Source organism: Tachysurus vachellii, chromosome 2 (genome assembly GCF_030014155.1).
Source record: "Tachysurus vachellii isolate PV-2020 chromosome 2, HZAU_Pvac_v1, whole genome shotgun sequence".
In the NCBI taxonomy this organism is placed as follows: domain Eukaryota; kingdom Metazoa; phylum Chordata; class Actinopteri; order Siluriformes; family Bagridae; genus Tachysurus; species Tachysurus vachellii.
Window position 1 is genome coordinate 270,320 of NC_083461.1, and position 17,576 is coordinate 287,895.

Sequence of the window (17,576 nt, forward strand, 5' to 3'; positions counted from 1 at the left end):
TTGTAGTGAAGTAAAAGTAAAGTTTTTCCACTAAAAATCTACTTGAGTAAGAGTAAAAGTACTCATCTGTAATTATACTCAAAAAGTACAAGTTACCCAAAAAATGTACTCAAGTAAATGTAAGGAAGTAAATGTAAGTCGTTACTGCACACATCTGGTATTTAGGCACTTTTAATAGTGAACACAAACAAGTATTTTATTTTAGAACTTCACTGTAATAGTTAACACAAATAAAAAAAAAAAACACTTAAACTTAACATCCATAAAACTTTTTTATTTTTGAACTTAACTTAGTGAACAAAAAATAAACTTAATCCATAAAACTTTTTTAGAACTTCTAATAGTTAAACCAAAAAAACTAAACTTCACTCCACCTCTACTGTAATAGTTAACACAAACCAAAAAAAAAAAAAAACACTTAAACATCCATAACTTTTTTTATTTTTGAAATTCACTGAACATAAAAAAAAAACTAAACTTAATCCATAAAAATTTATTTTAAAACTTAAATCAAAAACAGAATTTCAAAGCCGCTACCGCCACCGTCACCGCTACCGCCACCTCTGAAAACAGGAAATAACAGCAAGAAAAGAAATTAAATTACACCCACATCTGCACACATCTGTCCTAACCTCCTCTAACAGGCTCTTTCAGTCTCTCTCCCAATCTCTGTCTCTCTGAGAGAATGTCCATGGAGTGATGACTGCCAGCAAAATTCCCATAGAAAAATCCCACCACATGAGAGCATGAGAGAGAGACGTGTGTGTGTGTGTGTGTGTGTGTGTGTGTGTGTGTGTGTGGAGTAAAAGACGTTCATCCATGAAACTTTCCAGAGACAACTCTAGAGATATTTCAGGACAGAAGTCCATCACTACCAGACATTGTCCAGATACAATAAACAATGATGGATGAAGTTCAGTGATGGACACATGCAGGAAATCAAAGGACAGTGATGGAAAAAGTAAAGTAGAATAAATACAAAGATAAGGAGAACTTTAAGACACGTAAAACACCCACGTTTACACATCAATGCCTGTAACTGGGTGTTTTAGTTACAAAACTTAAATGTAAGAAACATTCAACTAAAGTTATGATTACAAAGAACTTTTAGAATGTGTTAAATTGATAGTATTAATATCTGCCGGCAGCGGCGGGATGAAGGCATTTACGTCATTGTGAATTGCGTCGTTACGTAAAAGAACTGGAACATTGAACTGGTTCATTAAAACGAACTGACCGAAAGAACCAGATCGCGGAAAAGAACCAAACTTCCCATCACTACTCGTCTGGATTGTTACCAAATAACAATTCATGTACAGTCACTTTCTTCATTTCCTAAACAATATTTCAAACAATTATTAGTCCAATTTTTATTGTTCTAGAAAAATCTATAGCATTAGAAGATAATGTAAGTGATATTTGCTGGTACATCTGTAGTTGGCTAAAACGTAGCTGTCTGTTTAGAAGGTCCCCATCTTGTTTGCCACACTACGTTGGATATTCAGTGGACATTCACCAGTACGTATGCCATTAAAACAATACTTGGGCATTTGGATCGATTGTGAAAAATGTAGTAGGTTGAGAATCATGTCGCTGAATAGAATTAGCCAAAAATGACTTTACTGCACATTAAATTAGAACGTTATTGAACCCTGAAGTGTGAATATAAAACCAACTTTACCTCAGTGCAGACTGTTCCATCATCAAACAGACCAGCTGCTCCGTGTTGTGTAACAACCACCTAAGCTGATGAAAAAATAAAATTTATAGAATATATAAATTACATAGAAATGTCTATACTTCTGCACAAATAAAGACACACTTCACTGTTTATGTGGTTACGCTGGATTTCACTCATCACGGGGACCTCCGAATCAATCCAAAATGGGTTATATTCACTTATGTATGATAAAACGTCAACAGCCTGGCTGTTGAGCAGGTGTGCCAGGTTGGATAAATCCTGTGGTGGGTCAACAAGAGAGTAAAATTACTAATGTATAAAACATTTCAAATATCAGATATTACAGTTGTTATACCTGTTAGTTTTATTTATTGTGTGTGTATATATATAAAAATCTATATATATATATATATATATATATATATATATATATATATATATATATATATATATATATACACACAGGGAGTGCAGAATTATTAGGGAAGTTGTATTTTTGAGGATTAATTTTATTATTGAACAACAACCATGTTCTCAATGAACCCAAAAAACTCATTAATAGCAAAGCTGAATATTTTTGGAAGTAGTTTTTAGTTTGTTTGTAGTTTTAGCTATTTTAGGAGGATATCTGTGTGTGCAGGTGACTATTACTGTGCATAATTATTAGGCAACTTAACAAAAAACAAATATATACCCATTTCAATTATTTATTTTCACCAGTGAAACCAATATTACATCTCAACATTCACTAATATACATTTCTGACATTCAAAAACAAAACAAAAACAAATCAGTGACCAATATAGCCACCTTTCTTTGCAAGGACACTCAAAAGCCTGCCATCCATGGATTCTGTCAGTGTTTTGATCTGTTCACCGTCAACATTGCGTGCAGCAGCAACCACAGCCTCCCAGACACTCTTCAGAGAGGTGTACTGTTTTCCCTCCTTGTAAATCTCACATTTGATGATGGACCACAGGTTCTCTATGGGGTTCAGATCAGGTGAACAAGGAGGCCATGTCATTAGTTTTTCTTCTTTTAGACCCTTTCTTGCCAGCCACGCTGTGGAGTACTTGGACGCGTGTGATGGAGCATTGTCCTGCATGAAAATCATGTTTTTCTTGAAGGATGCAGACTTCTTCCTGTACCACTGCTTGAAGAAGGTGTCTTCCAGAAACTGGCAGTAGGACTGGGAGTTGAGCTTGACCCCATCCTCAACCCGAAAAGGCCCCACAAGCTCATCTTTGATGATACCAGCCCAAACCAGTACTCCACCTCCACCTTGCTGGCGTCTCAGTCGGACTGGAGCTCTCTGCCCTTTACCGATCCAGCCACGAGCCCATCCATCTGGCCCATCAAGACTCACTCTCATTTCATCAGTCCATAAAACCTTAGAAAAATCAGTCTTCAGATATTTCTTGGCCCAGTCTTGACGTTTCAGCTTGTGTGTCTTGTTCAGTGGTGGTCGTTTTTCAGCCTTTCTTACCTTGGCCATGTCTCTGAGTATTGCACACCTTGTGCTTTTGGGCACTCCAGTGATGTTGCAGCTCTGAAATATGGCAAAACTGGTGGCAAGTGGCATCTTGGCAGCTGCACGCTTGACTTTTCTCAGTTCATGGGCAGTTATTTTGCGCCTTGGTTTTTCCACACGCTTCTTGCGACCCTGTTGACTATTTTGAATGAAACGCTTGATTGTTCGATGATCACGCTTCAGAAGCTTGGCAATTTTAAGAGTGCTGCATCCCTCTGCAAGATATCTCACTATTTTTGACTTTTCGGAGCCTGTCAAGTCCTTCTTTTGACCCATTTTGCCAAAGGAAAGGAAGTTGCCTAATAATTATGCACACCTGATATAGGGTGTAGATGTCATTAGACCACACCCCTTCTCATTACAGAGATGCACATCACCTAATATGCTTAATTGGTTGTAGGCTTTCGAGCCTATACAGCTTGGAGTAAGACAACATGCATAAAGAGGATGATGTGGTCAAAATACTCATTTGCCTAATAATTCTGCACTCCCTGTATATTTAACACCATGGAGACTCGGCTCACCTAATGTCCCCCCCCCCTCACTGCACTCTTCATTGGTTTCCAGTTTCTGCTACATTAGATTTTAAACTGAATGTATTCATGGACAGACTTGTAAAGCAATTCTGTAAGACAGACTTACTGGATCCAGCAGTCCCAGGTTGGTCACACACAGGATGGCCACAGCCTGCCCAAACCCAACCAGTGTCAGTCTTTCTGTATTCTACACCATGTCGACAAGAGAGTAAAAACAAATGCACATGGATTTAAAATGTAAACTGTCCAATTCTCCCTAGTTGTTCATACATTTATGTGAACGTGAATGTACAACTCTGAGGTAAACCTGAGGTGATTAATATAAATCTGAGGTGATTTGCGACACGCTAACTGCTAATCTGGGCTAAAACAGAAGAGCTAACAGTGTAAAAGTGAAAACTGAGGTAAATTACCATCAATCAGAAGGACATTAGCGCTAGCTTGCTGCTTACCGAACATTAGCCACATGCTAACAGTAGCGCGTCTGGAGCGCAAGTGTTCATGGGACATGTTTTCACACAGCTATAATACAAGTTACTAATGTGTAAACCATATTTAAAATGTCGGATATTACTCAAAATGTGTTTCACACATTAGTAACTTGTATTATCGCTGATTGTAGTTCGGTCACTGTGTGAAAACTACATGTCCCATGAACACTTGCGCTCCAGACGCTCACTACTGTTAGCATATGGCAAATGTTCGGTAAGCAGCAAGCTAGCGCTAATGTAGCAGCATTAATGTTAGTATATTAGTATTAATATCTGATTTGACGTGTTCATCTGTATATAAAGGGTAACACTGAATGTGCACTTAACTACTTATTGATTTCACTTTTACACTGTTAGCTCTTCTGTTTTAGCTCAGATTAGCAGTTAGCACGTCGCAAATCACCTCAGGTTTACGTTACCTCACTAATTTAGTTTATATTAATAATCACCTCAGGTTTACGTTACCTCACTAATTTAGTTTATATTAATAATCACCTCAGGTTTACGTTACCTCACTAATTTAGTTTATATTAATAATCACCTCAGGTTTACGTTACCTCACTAATTTAGTTTATATTAATAATCACCTCAGGTTTACGTTACCTCACTAATTTAGTTTATATTAATAATCACCTCAGGTTTACGTTACCTCACTAACTTATGTTCCAGCTCACCATGATCTAAGCCTCACCCTTGCCATGTTCTTGACACCGAATATCATGTCTAGCGGCTGCTCTATTTATAGGCTGCCATTGTAATTATGCACAAATCAAACGTGTGTTATTGGTCATTATCCCTCTTCCTCCTGCTCCTCCTACACACTTATTGGCTAAGATCCTGGTGACTGAAGAACCAACACGCGGTAGAATTCCAGCCTCAGTCCACACGCTCCTCCCACTCGTGTGTGTGTGTGTGTGTGTGTGTGTGTGTGTGTGTGTGTGTGTGTGTGTGTGTGTGTGAGAGAGTAAAGACAAATGCACATGAATGTAAAATGTAAACTGCCCAATTGTCCCTAGTTGTTCATACGTTTATATGAAGGTGAATGTACAACTCTGTAGCTGCATAAACACTCGGTACAGAATCCACTAAAGTCATCATTTTGTTTATCATGTTTATCAGAATAGTAAACTGCTAATCTGCTAATCTGAGCTAAAACAGAAGAGCTAACAGTGTAAAAGTAAAATCAATAAGTAGTTAAGTGCACATTCAGTGTTACACTTTATATACAGATGAACACGTCAAATCAGATATTAATACTAATACTAACATTAATGCTGCTACATTAGCGCTAGCTTGCTGCTTACCGAACATTAGCTACATGCTAACAGTAGTGAGCGTCTGGAGCGCAAGTGTTCATGGGACATGTAGTTTTCACACAGTGATCTACTACAGTCAGCGATAATACAAGTTACTAATGTATAAAACATTTCTAATGTCAGATATTACAGTTGTTATACCTGTTTATATATATATAGTTATATATAGTATATAGTATACTATATATAGTATTATATAGTATAATAGTTATATATAACTATAACCATGGACACTCAGCTCACCTAATGTTCTCCCACACCCCCGTTTACTGCACTCTCACCATTGGTTTCCTGTACCTGCTGCATTAGATTTTAAACATTGACAATGTAGACTTCTAAAGCAATTCTGTAAGTCACTCTGGACAAGGACATCTGCCACATGCCGCAAGTGTGTGTGTCTCTCACTGAGTGTGGAGGAGTCCTGCTCTGATTCTGTCCTTGCCTTTTCTCTGTGGCTTCACTCTTTTCTTACCAGGTTTTAAAACCCATTTAAATCCCTACACATTTAGCCCTGGATTTAGTCTTGATTCTGTATGAAAACAGTTAAATGTATTTGTTTATTATATTTGTTATGACCATCTAGGGGTCAGTCACAACAGAATGGGCAAATGAAAGTCTCCATACAGAGATGATATAATTCACCATCTTTTATTCACTAGTTGACAAGGGTTTTAGGCCAAAATAAAATACAATCATCATCATCACTTACCTAACTCCCTTTCAGTTTCAGGCATGGGTCCAGCACAAACAAATCTATCAGGTGAAAGAATAAACAGAACAAAACAAAACTCACAGGCTCAACACACTCTGAACACAAATTTACAAACGTTCTCTCTCAGACAGGACAATCAACAATAAAAGAAATGGATTAACATTTAGAGAATAGAGCATACAAATGAGCAATGTTAAAGCACACCGCAAACAAAGCAAGCACAATGGCACGAAAAGGTAAAAAGGCCTCAATCAGGGATCCAGTTAGTCCATTTATCTGGAACAGGTGGAGATGATAACCAATCAGAGCCTTCATATTAACTCCAGGGACCGTCTTCCTGAAAACAAATGACAGGTACAAGAGAAGACACCAGAGGGCAGCACAGAAATAAAACAAATTTATGTGTGTATTGTATAGTATAGTGTTATTTATGTGTGTATTGTCTTGTATTGTGTTATTTATGTGTGTATTGTATAGTATAGTGTTATTTATGTGTGTATTGTATAGTATAGTGTTATGTGTGTATTGTATAGTATAGTGTTATTTATGTGTGTATTGTATAGTATAGTGTTATTTATGTGTGTATTGTATAGTATAGTGTTATTTATGTCTGTATTGTCTTGTATAGTATAGTGTTATTTATGTGTGTATTGTCTTGTATATTGTTATTTATGTGTGTATTGTATAGTATAGTGTTATTTGTGTGTGTATTGTATAGTATAGTGTTATTTATGTGTGTATTGTATAGTATAGTGTTATTTATGTGTGTATTGTATAGTATAGTGTTATTTATGTCTGTATTGTATAGTATAGTGTTATTTATGTCTGTATTGTATAGTATAGTGTTATTTATGTCTGTATTGTATAGTATAGTGTTACTTATGTGTGTATTGTGTAGTATAGTGTTATTTATTTCTGTATTATGTCTTGGTCCATAGGGATGGAGACCGACCCTGGCTCTAAAGGCTTTTCAGCCATCCCAGCAATCTGTAAAATAGGGACACTGTCAGAACGTGTTGACAAGATCACATTGTCAACAATGATGGGACTCCTATATTTATACAGATTCTAACTTCCTGATTTTTTTCCCCTAAAATGTTTTCGTTTGTATAAATCTGGTCTCATTAATGCCCAAGTACCTTGTGTGTGTGTATATATATATATATATATATATATATATATATATATATATATATATATATATAAAATAACTACATAACTATATTTTGATTTTCCTTTTTTTTTGTTTTAGTATTTTTGGCTATTTTGTGTCAATCAGTGACATTTAATCCCAATTAAAATCAGTTCGAATCTAGCCATGGGGGTCACAGTCCAGTGACTTCTGTGCCGGTCCCAAGCCCGGATAAATAGAGAGGGTTGCGTCAGGAAGGGCATCCGGCATAAAACATTGCCAAATCTAACCATGCGAATTGTCAGTAAGAATTTCATACCGGATCGGTCGAGGCCCGGGTTAACAACGACCGCCATCGGCGCCGTTGACCTACAGGGCGCCGGTGGAAATTGGGCTACTGTTGGTCGAAGAAGTAGAGGAGGGAGGAGAGTGCACAGACAGAGAGAGAAGAGGAAAGGTAAGAGTGTAGGACTGAGAATAGGAACTCTGAATGTTGGTACTATGACAGGGAAAGGTAGAGAGCTGGCTGATATGATGGAGAGAAGGAAGGTGGATATACTGTGTGTACAGGAGACCAAGTGGAAGGGTAGCAAGGCTCGTAGTATAGGAGCAGGATTCAAGCTGTTTTATTATGGTGGGGATAGTAAGAGAAATGGGGTAGGTGTGGTCCTGAAGGAGGAGTTTGTGAGGAATGTTCTGGAGGTGAAGAGAGTGTCAGACAGGGTGATGAGTCTGAAGTTAGAGATTGAAGGGGTGATGTTGAATGTTGTTAGTGGTTATGCCCCGCAGGTAGGTTGTGAGTTAGAGGAGAAAGAGAGATTCTGGTGTGAATTCGATGAGGTGATTGAGAGTATTCCCAAGGGTGAGAGAGTGGTGATAGGAGCGGATTTTAATGGACATGTTGGTGAGGGGAACACAGGTGATGAGGAGGTGATGGGCAAGTTTGGAGTTAAGGAAAGGAACCTTGAAGGACAGATGGTAGTAGACTTTGCTAAGAGGATGGACATGGCTGTGGTTAACACTTATTTTCAGAAGAGGGAGGAACATAGAGTGACTTACAAGAGTGGAGGTAGGAGAACACAGGTAGACTACATCCTTTGTAGAAGAGGCAATCTGAAAGAGATTAGTGACTGTAAAGTGGTAGTGGGAGAGAGTGTAGCCAGACAGCATAGGATGGTGGTGTGTAGGATGACTCTGATGGTCTGTAAGAGGAAGAGGTCAAAGATAGAGAAGAAAACTAAGTGGTGGAAGCTGAGAAAGGAGGAATGTTGTGAGGAATTTAGACAGAAGTTGAGGCAGGCTCTGGGTGGTCAGGTAGTGCTGTCAGATGACTGGGAAACTACAGCAGAAGTGATCAGGGAGACAGGGAGAAAGGTGCTGGGTGTGTCATCTGGAAGGAGGAAAGAAGATAAGGAGACTTGGTGGTGGAATGAGGAAGTTCAGGATAGTATCCAGAGGAAAAGATTAGCCAAGAAGAAGTGGGACATGGACAGGACTGAAGAGAATAGACAGGAATACAAGGAGTTACAGCGCAGAGTGAAGAGGGAGGTGTCTAAGGCCAAGCAGAAGGCTTATGACGAGTTGTACACTAGGTTAGACACTAGAGAAGGAGAGAAGGACTTGTACAGGTTAGCTAGACAGAGGGATCGAGATGGGAAGGATGTGCAGCAAGTTAGAATTATTAAGGATAGAGATGGAAGGGTGCTCACAAGTGAGGAGAGTGTACAGAGGAGATGGAAGGAATACTTTGAGGAGCCGATGAATGAGGAAAATCAGAGGGAAAAAAGAGTAGAAGGGGTGAACTCTGTGGAACAGGAAGTAGATAAGATTAGAAAGGATGAAGTCAGGAAGGCCTTGAAGAGGATGAAAAGTGGAAAGGCAGTTGGTCCTGACGACATCCCGGTAGAGGTCTGGAAGTGTCTAGGAGAGGCAGCAGTGGAATTTTTAACTAGTTTGTTCAACAGGGTTTTAGAAAGTGAGAGGATGCCTGAGGAATGGAGAAGGAGTGTGTTAGTGCCGATCTTTAAGAATAAGGGTGACGTGCAGAGTTGCAGTAACTATAGGGGGATAAAGTTGATGAGCCATACAATGAAGTTGTGGGAAAGAGTAGTGGAAGCTAGGTTAAGGAAGGTGGTGGAAATTTGTGAGCAGCAGTATGGCTTCATGCCCAGAAAGAGCACAACAGATGCAATTTTTGCTCTGAGAATGTTGATGGAGAAGTATAGGGATGGTCAGAGGGAGTTGCACTGTGTGTTTGTAGACTTAGAGAAAGCGTATGACAGGGTGCCAAGAGAAGAGCTGTGGTACTGTATGAGGAAGTCAGGAGTAGCAGAGAAGTATGTCAGAGTGGTGCAGGACATGTATGAGAGGAGCAGGACAGTGGTGAGGTGTGCTGTAGGTCAGACAGAGGAGTTCACAGTGGAGGTGGGACTGCATCAGGGATCGGCTCTGAGCCCCTTCCTGTTTGCTATAGTGATGGACCAGTTGTCAGAGGAGGTCAGACAGGAGTCTCCTTGGACGATGTTTGCAGATGACATTGTGATCTGTATTGAGAGCAGGGAGCAGGTGGAGGAAAACCTGGAGAGGTGGAGGTTTGCGCTGGAGAGAAGAGGAATGAAAGTCAGTCGTAGTAAGACTGAGTACATGTGTGTGAATGAAAGGGAGGGAAGTGGAACAGTAAGGTTACAGGGTGAAGAGGTGAAGAAGGTACAGGAGTTTAAGTACTTGGGGTCAACAGTCCAGAGTAATGGAGAGAGTGGGAAAGAGGTAAAGAAGCGAGTGCAGGCAGGTTGGAGTGGGTGGAGAAAGGTGTCAGGAGTTCTGTGTGATAGGAAAGTATCAGCAAGAATCAAGGGGAAGGTGTACAGGACAGTGGTGAGACCGGCCATGCTGTATGGTTTAGAGACAGTGTCACTGAAGAAGAGACAGGAGTCGGAGCTAGAGGTAGCCGAACTGAAGATGTTGAGGTTCTCTTTGGGAGTGACAAGATTGGACAGGATTAGGAACGAGTACATCAGAGGGACAGCCCATGTTGGACGTTTGGGGGACAATGTTAGGGAGGCAAGATTAAGATGGTTTGGACATGTTCAGAGGAGGGAGAGTGAGTATATTGGTAGGAGAATGTTGGACATGGAGCTGCCAGGCAGGAGGCAAAGAGGAAGGCCAAAGAGGAGGTATATGGATGTACTTAATGAGGATTTGAAGCTAGTGGGTGCAAGTGTTGAGGATGCAGAAGATAGGGATAGGTGGAGAGAGATGATTCGCTGTGGCGACCACTGAAGGGAAAAGCCGAAAGAAGAAGAAGAAAATCAGTTCGAATTCTGGTTGTATTATAGATAATATATAAACTGTTATTATATAATTCATATAACTGAATCATGAATAAACAGTGTTTTGAAGACATTTACCTTAGAAGACGTGTTGACTCGTTGCGACTCTTGAGGAGAAATATACCGCGAAGCTCTCCTGCGGAGTGGAGAATGGAGTTACGAGATTTCTCAGACAGTTGAAGTGTCCAATGGAGTTATGAGATTTGTGCTCAAGCTATTTTCAAGATTTTAGATTGGTTAATAACTTGTAAAAATAACAGGCCCACATGGGGACTGACCAATAGCATCGATATGTCCTAGCAAAACTGAGCCGCTCTTCATCCCAGGTGATTCATCCCCAGGTCATGACCTTGCTATATCCTTGCACAACGATCTGATCTCCCCTTCAGCCACAGCTCACAACCTTGGGGTAACCATGGACACTCAACTGTCAAAAAACTGTCCTTTTCCTCTCATGTTGCTAATGTGACTCGCTCATGTCGGTTTCTTCTCTACAACATTAGAAGGATTCGGCCATTTTTGTCCACACAGGCTGCTCAGGTACTTGTTCAGTCTCTTGTCATTTCTAGACTGGATTACTGTAACACACTGCTGGCAGGTCTACATATGAACGCAATCCGTCCTCTGCAAATGATCCAAAATGCAGCTGCACGGCTTGTTTTAAACCTGCCAAAGTTCTCCACACCACCACACTGCTGCAGATTCAAAACACTGATGCTGGCCTACAAAGCCAAAACCAGACCATCTCCCTCTTACCTCAAAGCCCTCATGACTCCTCACACTGCACCTCACACCCTCAGATCTACAGCACTGCACCACTGGTCCCACCATCTCTCAGGGTAAGAGGTAAGTTCACTACAAGACTCTTCTCTGTACTGGCACCAAGGTGGTGGAATGAACTTCCCCTAGAGGTCTGGACAGCTGAGTCACTGGTTATTTTCAAGCGGCGGTTGAAGACCTACTTATTCAGGAAACACTTCCACTAGCACTTCTTACCTTATCTTTCACATTTTAAAAAAAAAAAAAAAAAAAAAAAAAAAAAAACACACCTTTGACACTTTTTCATTGTAACTCTGAACAAATGTTTTAAACTCATGGTATCTTAAGTATGTAACTTAGTGATCCAGCATTAATGTATTCAATGTTAGAGATTTAAGCACTTATGTACGTCGCTCTGGATAAGGGCGTCTGTCACATGCTGTAAATGTAAATGATATGTGAAAAAATATGAAATTGACAAAATTTAGACATACGAGGTTTCCGCCCGACAGCGACGATACTTTTAAAGTCTACACTTCAACACAACAGTTAATTTTCCTCCCCAGTGATCCTTAGTGGCTGTAGATTGCTGTACTGTGTGTAAAATGCTGTCCTGTTCTCTCCTCTGCACATGGACTGAGAGTATATATATATATATATATATATATATATATATATATCAGAATCAGTATCAGATTTATTGGCCAAGTGTGTTGACACACACAAGGAATTTGGTTCCAGCAGTTTGTGACTCTCAAAAGTACAGACATAAATAACACTATGTTATTAATGTTCCTTATTGCTTTCAAGTTTCCTTTTACCTCCCAAAAATGCACAAAATTTGACTGGCTATAATAAATTGCCCCTGGAGTGAATGTGTGTGCAAGGAGCTCTGAAATAGATTGGCTGCTGTATTCCCACATTGTACCCAACGTTAACGACATGTTAATATGAAGGGATAACCATAAGATGGGATTCTTTACATTCATAGACTCCTCTAGATATGTTGTACAGTTTAAAGCTCTTACTGATCAGCTAATTATCAGATGTCCTGAATCAGGTGTTTTAAAAGCGAGAAACATCACACATGAGATCCGGGAGAATTTTGAAGAGTTACTGCACAGGAACAGGGCATCGTTTGATCCAAAGGTTTCACACACACACACACACGCGCACATGCGCACACACACGCGCACGCACACACGCACACACACAAAACAAACACACAGGCGAACACAAACACTCAAATGCACAGAAACACACACACAGTCACAGAGCTATGCACTGAACTCAAGATACAGTAAGTTTGAAAGCCCACCATGGCTAATTCTCGATTGTAAAATCAAGAGAAATTAGCCCAGATTGATTCAGGGTTACATCTAACTGAATTAGTTTTTCTAAAGAAGATTAAGAACAAAACAATCTGCGGGTTTCAGAACGCAAAGCGTGCAAGTGCAGCAGCTGCTCCTTTAGCCGCATGGGTGAAAGCAAATGTCCAGTACTCTCATGTCCTGGAGAAGATTCAACCACTGGAGACTGAACACACACACTCACACTCACATGCACACACTCACACACACACACTCTCTCTCACTCCCACGCGCACACACACACACACACACACTCACACACACTCTCTCACACTGTAACGTGGATGGAGTGTAAAAGTTTTACCCGGAGAAAAACAAGGTGACAAAAAAAAGGAATAAACACTCGGGGCAAACGACAGGTTATCCCGAAAAGCCTTTATATTGGTAGAAGTTAACAAAAACACTCAGTTCCCGTCACAAAAGAAAAGAAAAACAAACGAGAGTTCAAATTGGAATGCAGCATAACAAAAACGTGTCTGTACACCTCCGCTTCGGTCTAGCTTTCCCCCTGGCGCATGCGCATCCACCAGTCCAAGCGCACACGTCAACAGAACTCTCATAAAGGCACAGTAACACAAAATATCACAATATTAAAGTGGCCGTTACAGATCCCCCAGGTACTTTAAGGCTGCCCTCAGCCGTACACAACAGAGAACAGTATTTAAACAACCACATACATGAAGTCATTCAAAACACGCAACACCAGGGCATGTCACAGTAAGGCACACACAGACACACAAGGCAATGTGAACAGACCCACAGAAATACATACATTGTAGCAAAACACCACACGTGTATGGAAAAAAACAGAAGGAAAGAAAGAAGAAGAAAAAATTTTTTTTTTTTTTTTTTTGTAGGGAATCAACCATCAACAGAACACAGGACCGAAAACAATGTAACAATGGTGAAACATTTGAGCCATGGAACATAACATATACCTTAAACATACCCCGATTCAAAACACACACAAACACAGGGCATCAGAATAAACACCTTCACATCTCCATTCTATTAGTGTGATGAACATTCGTCCACCTGTTAGAAGACCAATCAGAGGTGATCCTCGGCACACGCCGAGGTCTCAAAACATAGCGAGGATGGATCGGATTATCCCCCCCCACAGGCGACACAACTGGTCGGCCAACGTCGTCCAGCTGTTGGCTAGGCAAGCGACCCACATCATCAACATGGTCAGCAAGAACAAGGCCATCAGAACCCAGTGGTTGACCACAGCTGGCCTCACACCGGAGATCAGGCCCAGACACATCCTCATGCTCATCCGCAAACAAAGAACGGCCAATTAAGACATCATCCGAGTCATTGGCGGCCACAGCCTCGGGTGAGGTCCAGGTACGAAAAGGCAGTAGGTTAACCACATGAAAGACCCCCGCATCTAACCCTGAATCCGCATCAACGAGTCGGTAATTCACATCCGACAGTTTGTGTGTGACGCGGTAAGGGCCTGAATATAAAGGAGCCAGCTTAGCAGAGAAGTTAGCTAGGGAATCTGAACGCGGATGGGTCTTAACTCTGACCAAGTCATTCACAGAGTAAGACACAGATCGACGCCTCCGATCATAATACCTTTTTCTCTTAGCATGGCTATCATCCAACACAGCCCTAGCATGATCATGTGCCTCCCTGATAGAAGATTCCAAGCATTCAGGGTAAGGAATCCCCGGTTCCTCCATCCCATCACAGTCAGGTTGGGTTATGATATCAAGAGGAGTATTCAACTCCCGACCGTATAACAACATGGACGGGCTGTGCCCTGTGCTCTCATGGGTTGCCGACCTCAAGGCAAAGCAGATTTGCGGCAAGTAGCGATCCCAGGCCGTATGCTTGTTACCAACATAAGCACGTATAGCAGTCTTTAGGGAGCGGTTCACCCTTTCCGTTGCATTGGTTTGCAGGTGATACGCCGTTGTAAGTCTGTGTTCTGACCCCAAAGTGGTAAGTACATGATTAAAGAGCTCGCTGACAAAAGGAGACCCCCTGTCTGAGATCAGGTAAGTGGGTGCACCGTGACGTGCAAAGACATCGCACAACAGCTTGCTGGCTGCAACCCGGGCAGTGGCTTCCCTCACCGCGCTAATCTCCACCCACTTAGAAAAATAGTCCACAAAGACCAGAATGTATGCATTGCCACCAGGAGTACGTGGCAAGGGCCCCACAAAGTCTACCCCCGTATATTCCCAGGGCCTCTGAGGGCGGATGGGGATCATAAGACCAGCAGGCTTTGTCTGGCTAGGCTTCGTAAACTGGCATGTTGGGCAGGAGGCGACATACTGCTTAGCATCGGACGACAGGCCCGGCCAATAGAACCGAAGTTTCAGCCTAGCAAGCGTTTTGCTCATCCTTAAGTGTCCAGCCAACGGGTGGTCATGATAGTATTCCAGCAAACTCCTCTTCATGGCCGTAGGCGCATACAATTTGAGCCGCTTCATAGGGTGGAGGTTGCAGGACGCCTTGCTATCCACAAAGTACAAAAGCCCGTCTTGGATTTCAAACTGAGACAGCTCTCCTCCCGTGTTCTCCACCTGGCCTTCCAACATCCTCAGTAGCTTTCCTGTATCATGATCATTGAGCTGCATTTGTCTGAGGTGCTCTCTATCAGAGAAAATCACCGGGGGCAAAGTACGCAAATCCAGACCACCGATTACAGCGTAATCAGGGAGAATTTCCATCTGAGTTTCGCAAGAGAGAACAGGGTTGCGAGAAAGAGCGTCTGGCACTTGGTTGCATGTTCCAGGCTTATGAATGATATCAAAGTCAAAGTCCTGCAACCGCAGAGACCATCTAGCCAGCCGGCCAGAGAGGTTAGGGCGAGACATTAGCCAACGGAGGCTGTTGTGGTCTGAGAAAATTGTCACGTGAAGACCCTCAATGTACGACCTAAAGTGCTCCAACGCCCATATGACCGCCAAACATTCCTTTTCTGAGGTAGAGTACGGCCTTTCAGCCTTGTGCAGGGTGCGACTCGCATAAGCCACTACAACATCCCTGCCCCTGTCGTCTCTTTGCATGAGAGCAGCCCCAAGTCCCACATCACACGCATCAGTATGGACAAAGAAAGGGAGCGAAAAGTTGGGAAACACCAGGATAGGTGTAGAGGTCAGCTTAGCTTTTAGGAAGTCCATAGCCGCCTGACATTCACTGGACCAAACGAAGGGAACATCCGTCCTGGTAAGAGCAAAGAGTGGTTCCGCGTGACGAGCATACTCATGAATAAAGCGTCTGTAGTAACCTGTAAGACCCAAAAATTGTCTGACCTGTTTGACACAAGTGGGTGGTCTGAACTCAGTCACCGCTCTAACTTTTTCCACACATGGCCGGATGCCCCCTGCCGTAACATTGTAGCCAAGAAAAGTGAGCTCGCTTCTGCAGAATTGGCACTTTGCAAGCTTAACCGACAGGCCTGCGGTTTCCAGCCTTGTAAGTACGTCCTTCAGGTCAATGATGTGCTGGTCAAAAGTGGGCGATGCCACGACAATATCGTCTAGGTAGACGACACAAGACTTATAAATGAGCCCAGCAAGGACAGAGTTCATCAGCCTCTGGAATGTGGCCGGAGCATTGCACAATCCGAACGGCAAGACACGAAATTGGTATAACCCACAGTGAGAGATGAACGCAGTCATAGGCTTAGAGTTCTCTGACATTGCCACTTGCCAGTAGCCCCTGGCTAAGTCAATTGTGGAGATGAAACCGCCCCTTGCCAAAAAGTCGAGTGATTCATTGATCCTCGGAAGAGGGTACGAGTCTTTAACCGTGAGCTTATTAAGTGCCCGATAGTCAACACAAAACCTGGGTTCTCCAGACGGTTTAGGAACAATTACGACCGGGGCGGCCCAAGGACCCGAAGCAGGTTCAATAATTCCTTCCCTCAGCATATCTTTGATTTGAGATTCAATGAGCTCCCTTTTAGCAGGAGAAGTACGGTAAGGGGCAAGGTGAACTGGCTTAGCGTTTCCAGCATCAATCTCATGTACAACAAGAGACGTGTGACCCAGATGACCATCGAACAACACTCCAAAAGACTCCAGCAGTTCAGTAAGCATGCATTTCTGATCCATGTCAATTGCAGCCTCGTTAACTTTGTCAGACAAGAGGGAAGAATCAATTTCCAAGCATGAAATATTTGAGGTATCCAACAAGTTTATACCCTCTATTTCCTCAGAATGTGGTAAAACATCACCCAGGACTACAGTCCTGGAGGGAACATGAAGAGTAACAGAGGATCTCATCAAGAAGTCCATCCCCAGGACAACCGGAGAGGAAAGATTTTCAAAAACAGCAAAACGTTGATAGAAGCGCTGACCCATGAACCCCAGCGACAGCCAGATTAAACCAAGTGGGCAGCAAGGCGCACCATCTGCAAGCTGAACAGGGGGTGAAGACCAAGGTTTCATGCGTGTAAACCCCCCAGGTAAATTCGAAACCACAGCCGACCGTACTGCGGACAAGGATGCACCGGTGTCAAGAGTGGCCTCAAAAGCATGCCCGTAAAGATTTACTCTCTCCCTGAAAGGAGTGTTCCAGTGTGACGTAGAAGCCACATCCTCAACATGACCTAGCACCTGGTCCCTTACGGACGTAGTACATGAGCGAGGCGTATTCACATCAGACGTTGTGATTTCTTCCCCTGTTGTGCTTCGCCGTCCTCTGGGAGGCGAACGCCGCGTCCCACGCGTGGAACAGTTTGGGCAAGTACGTGTA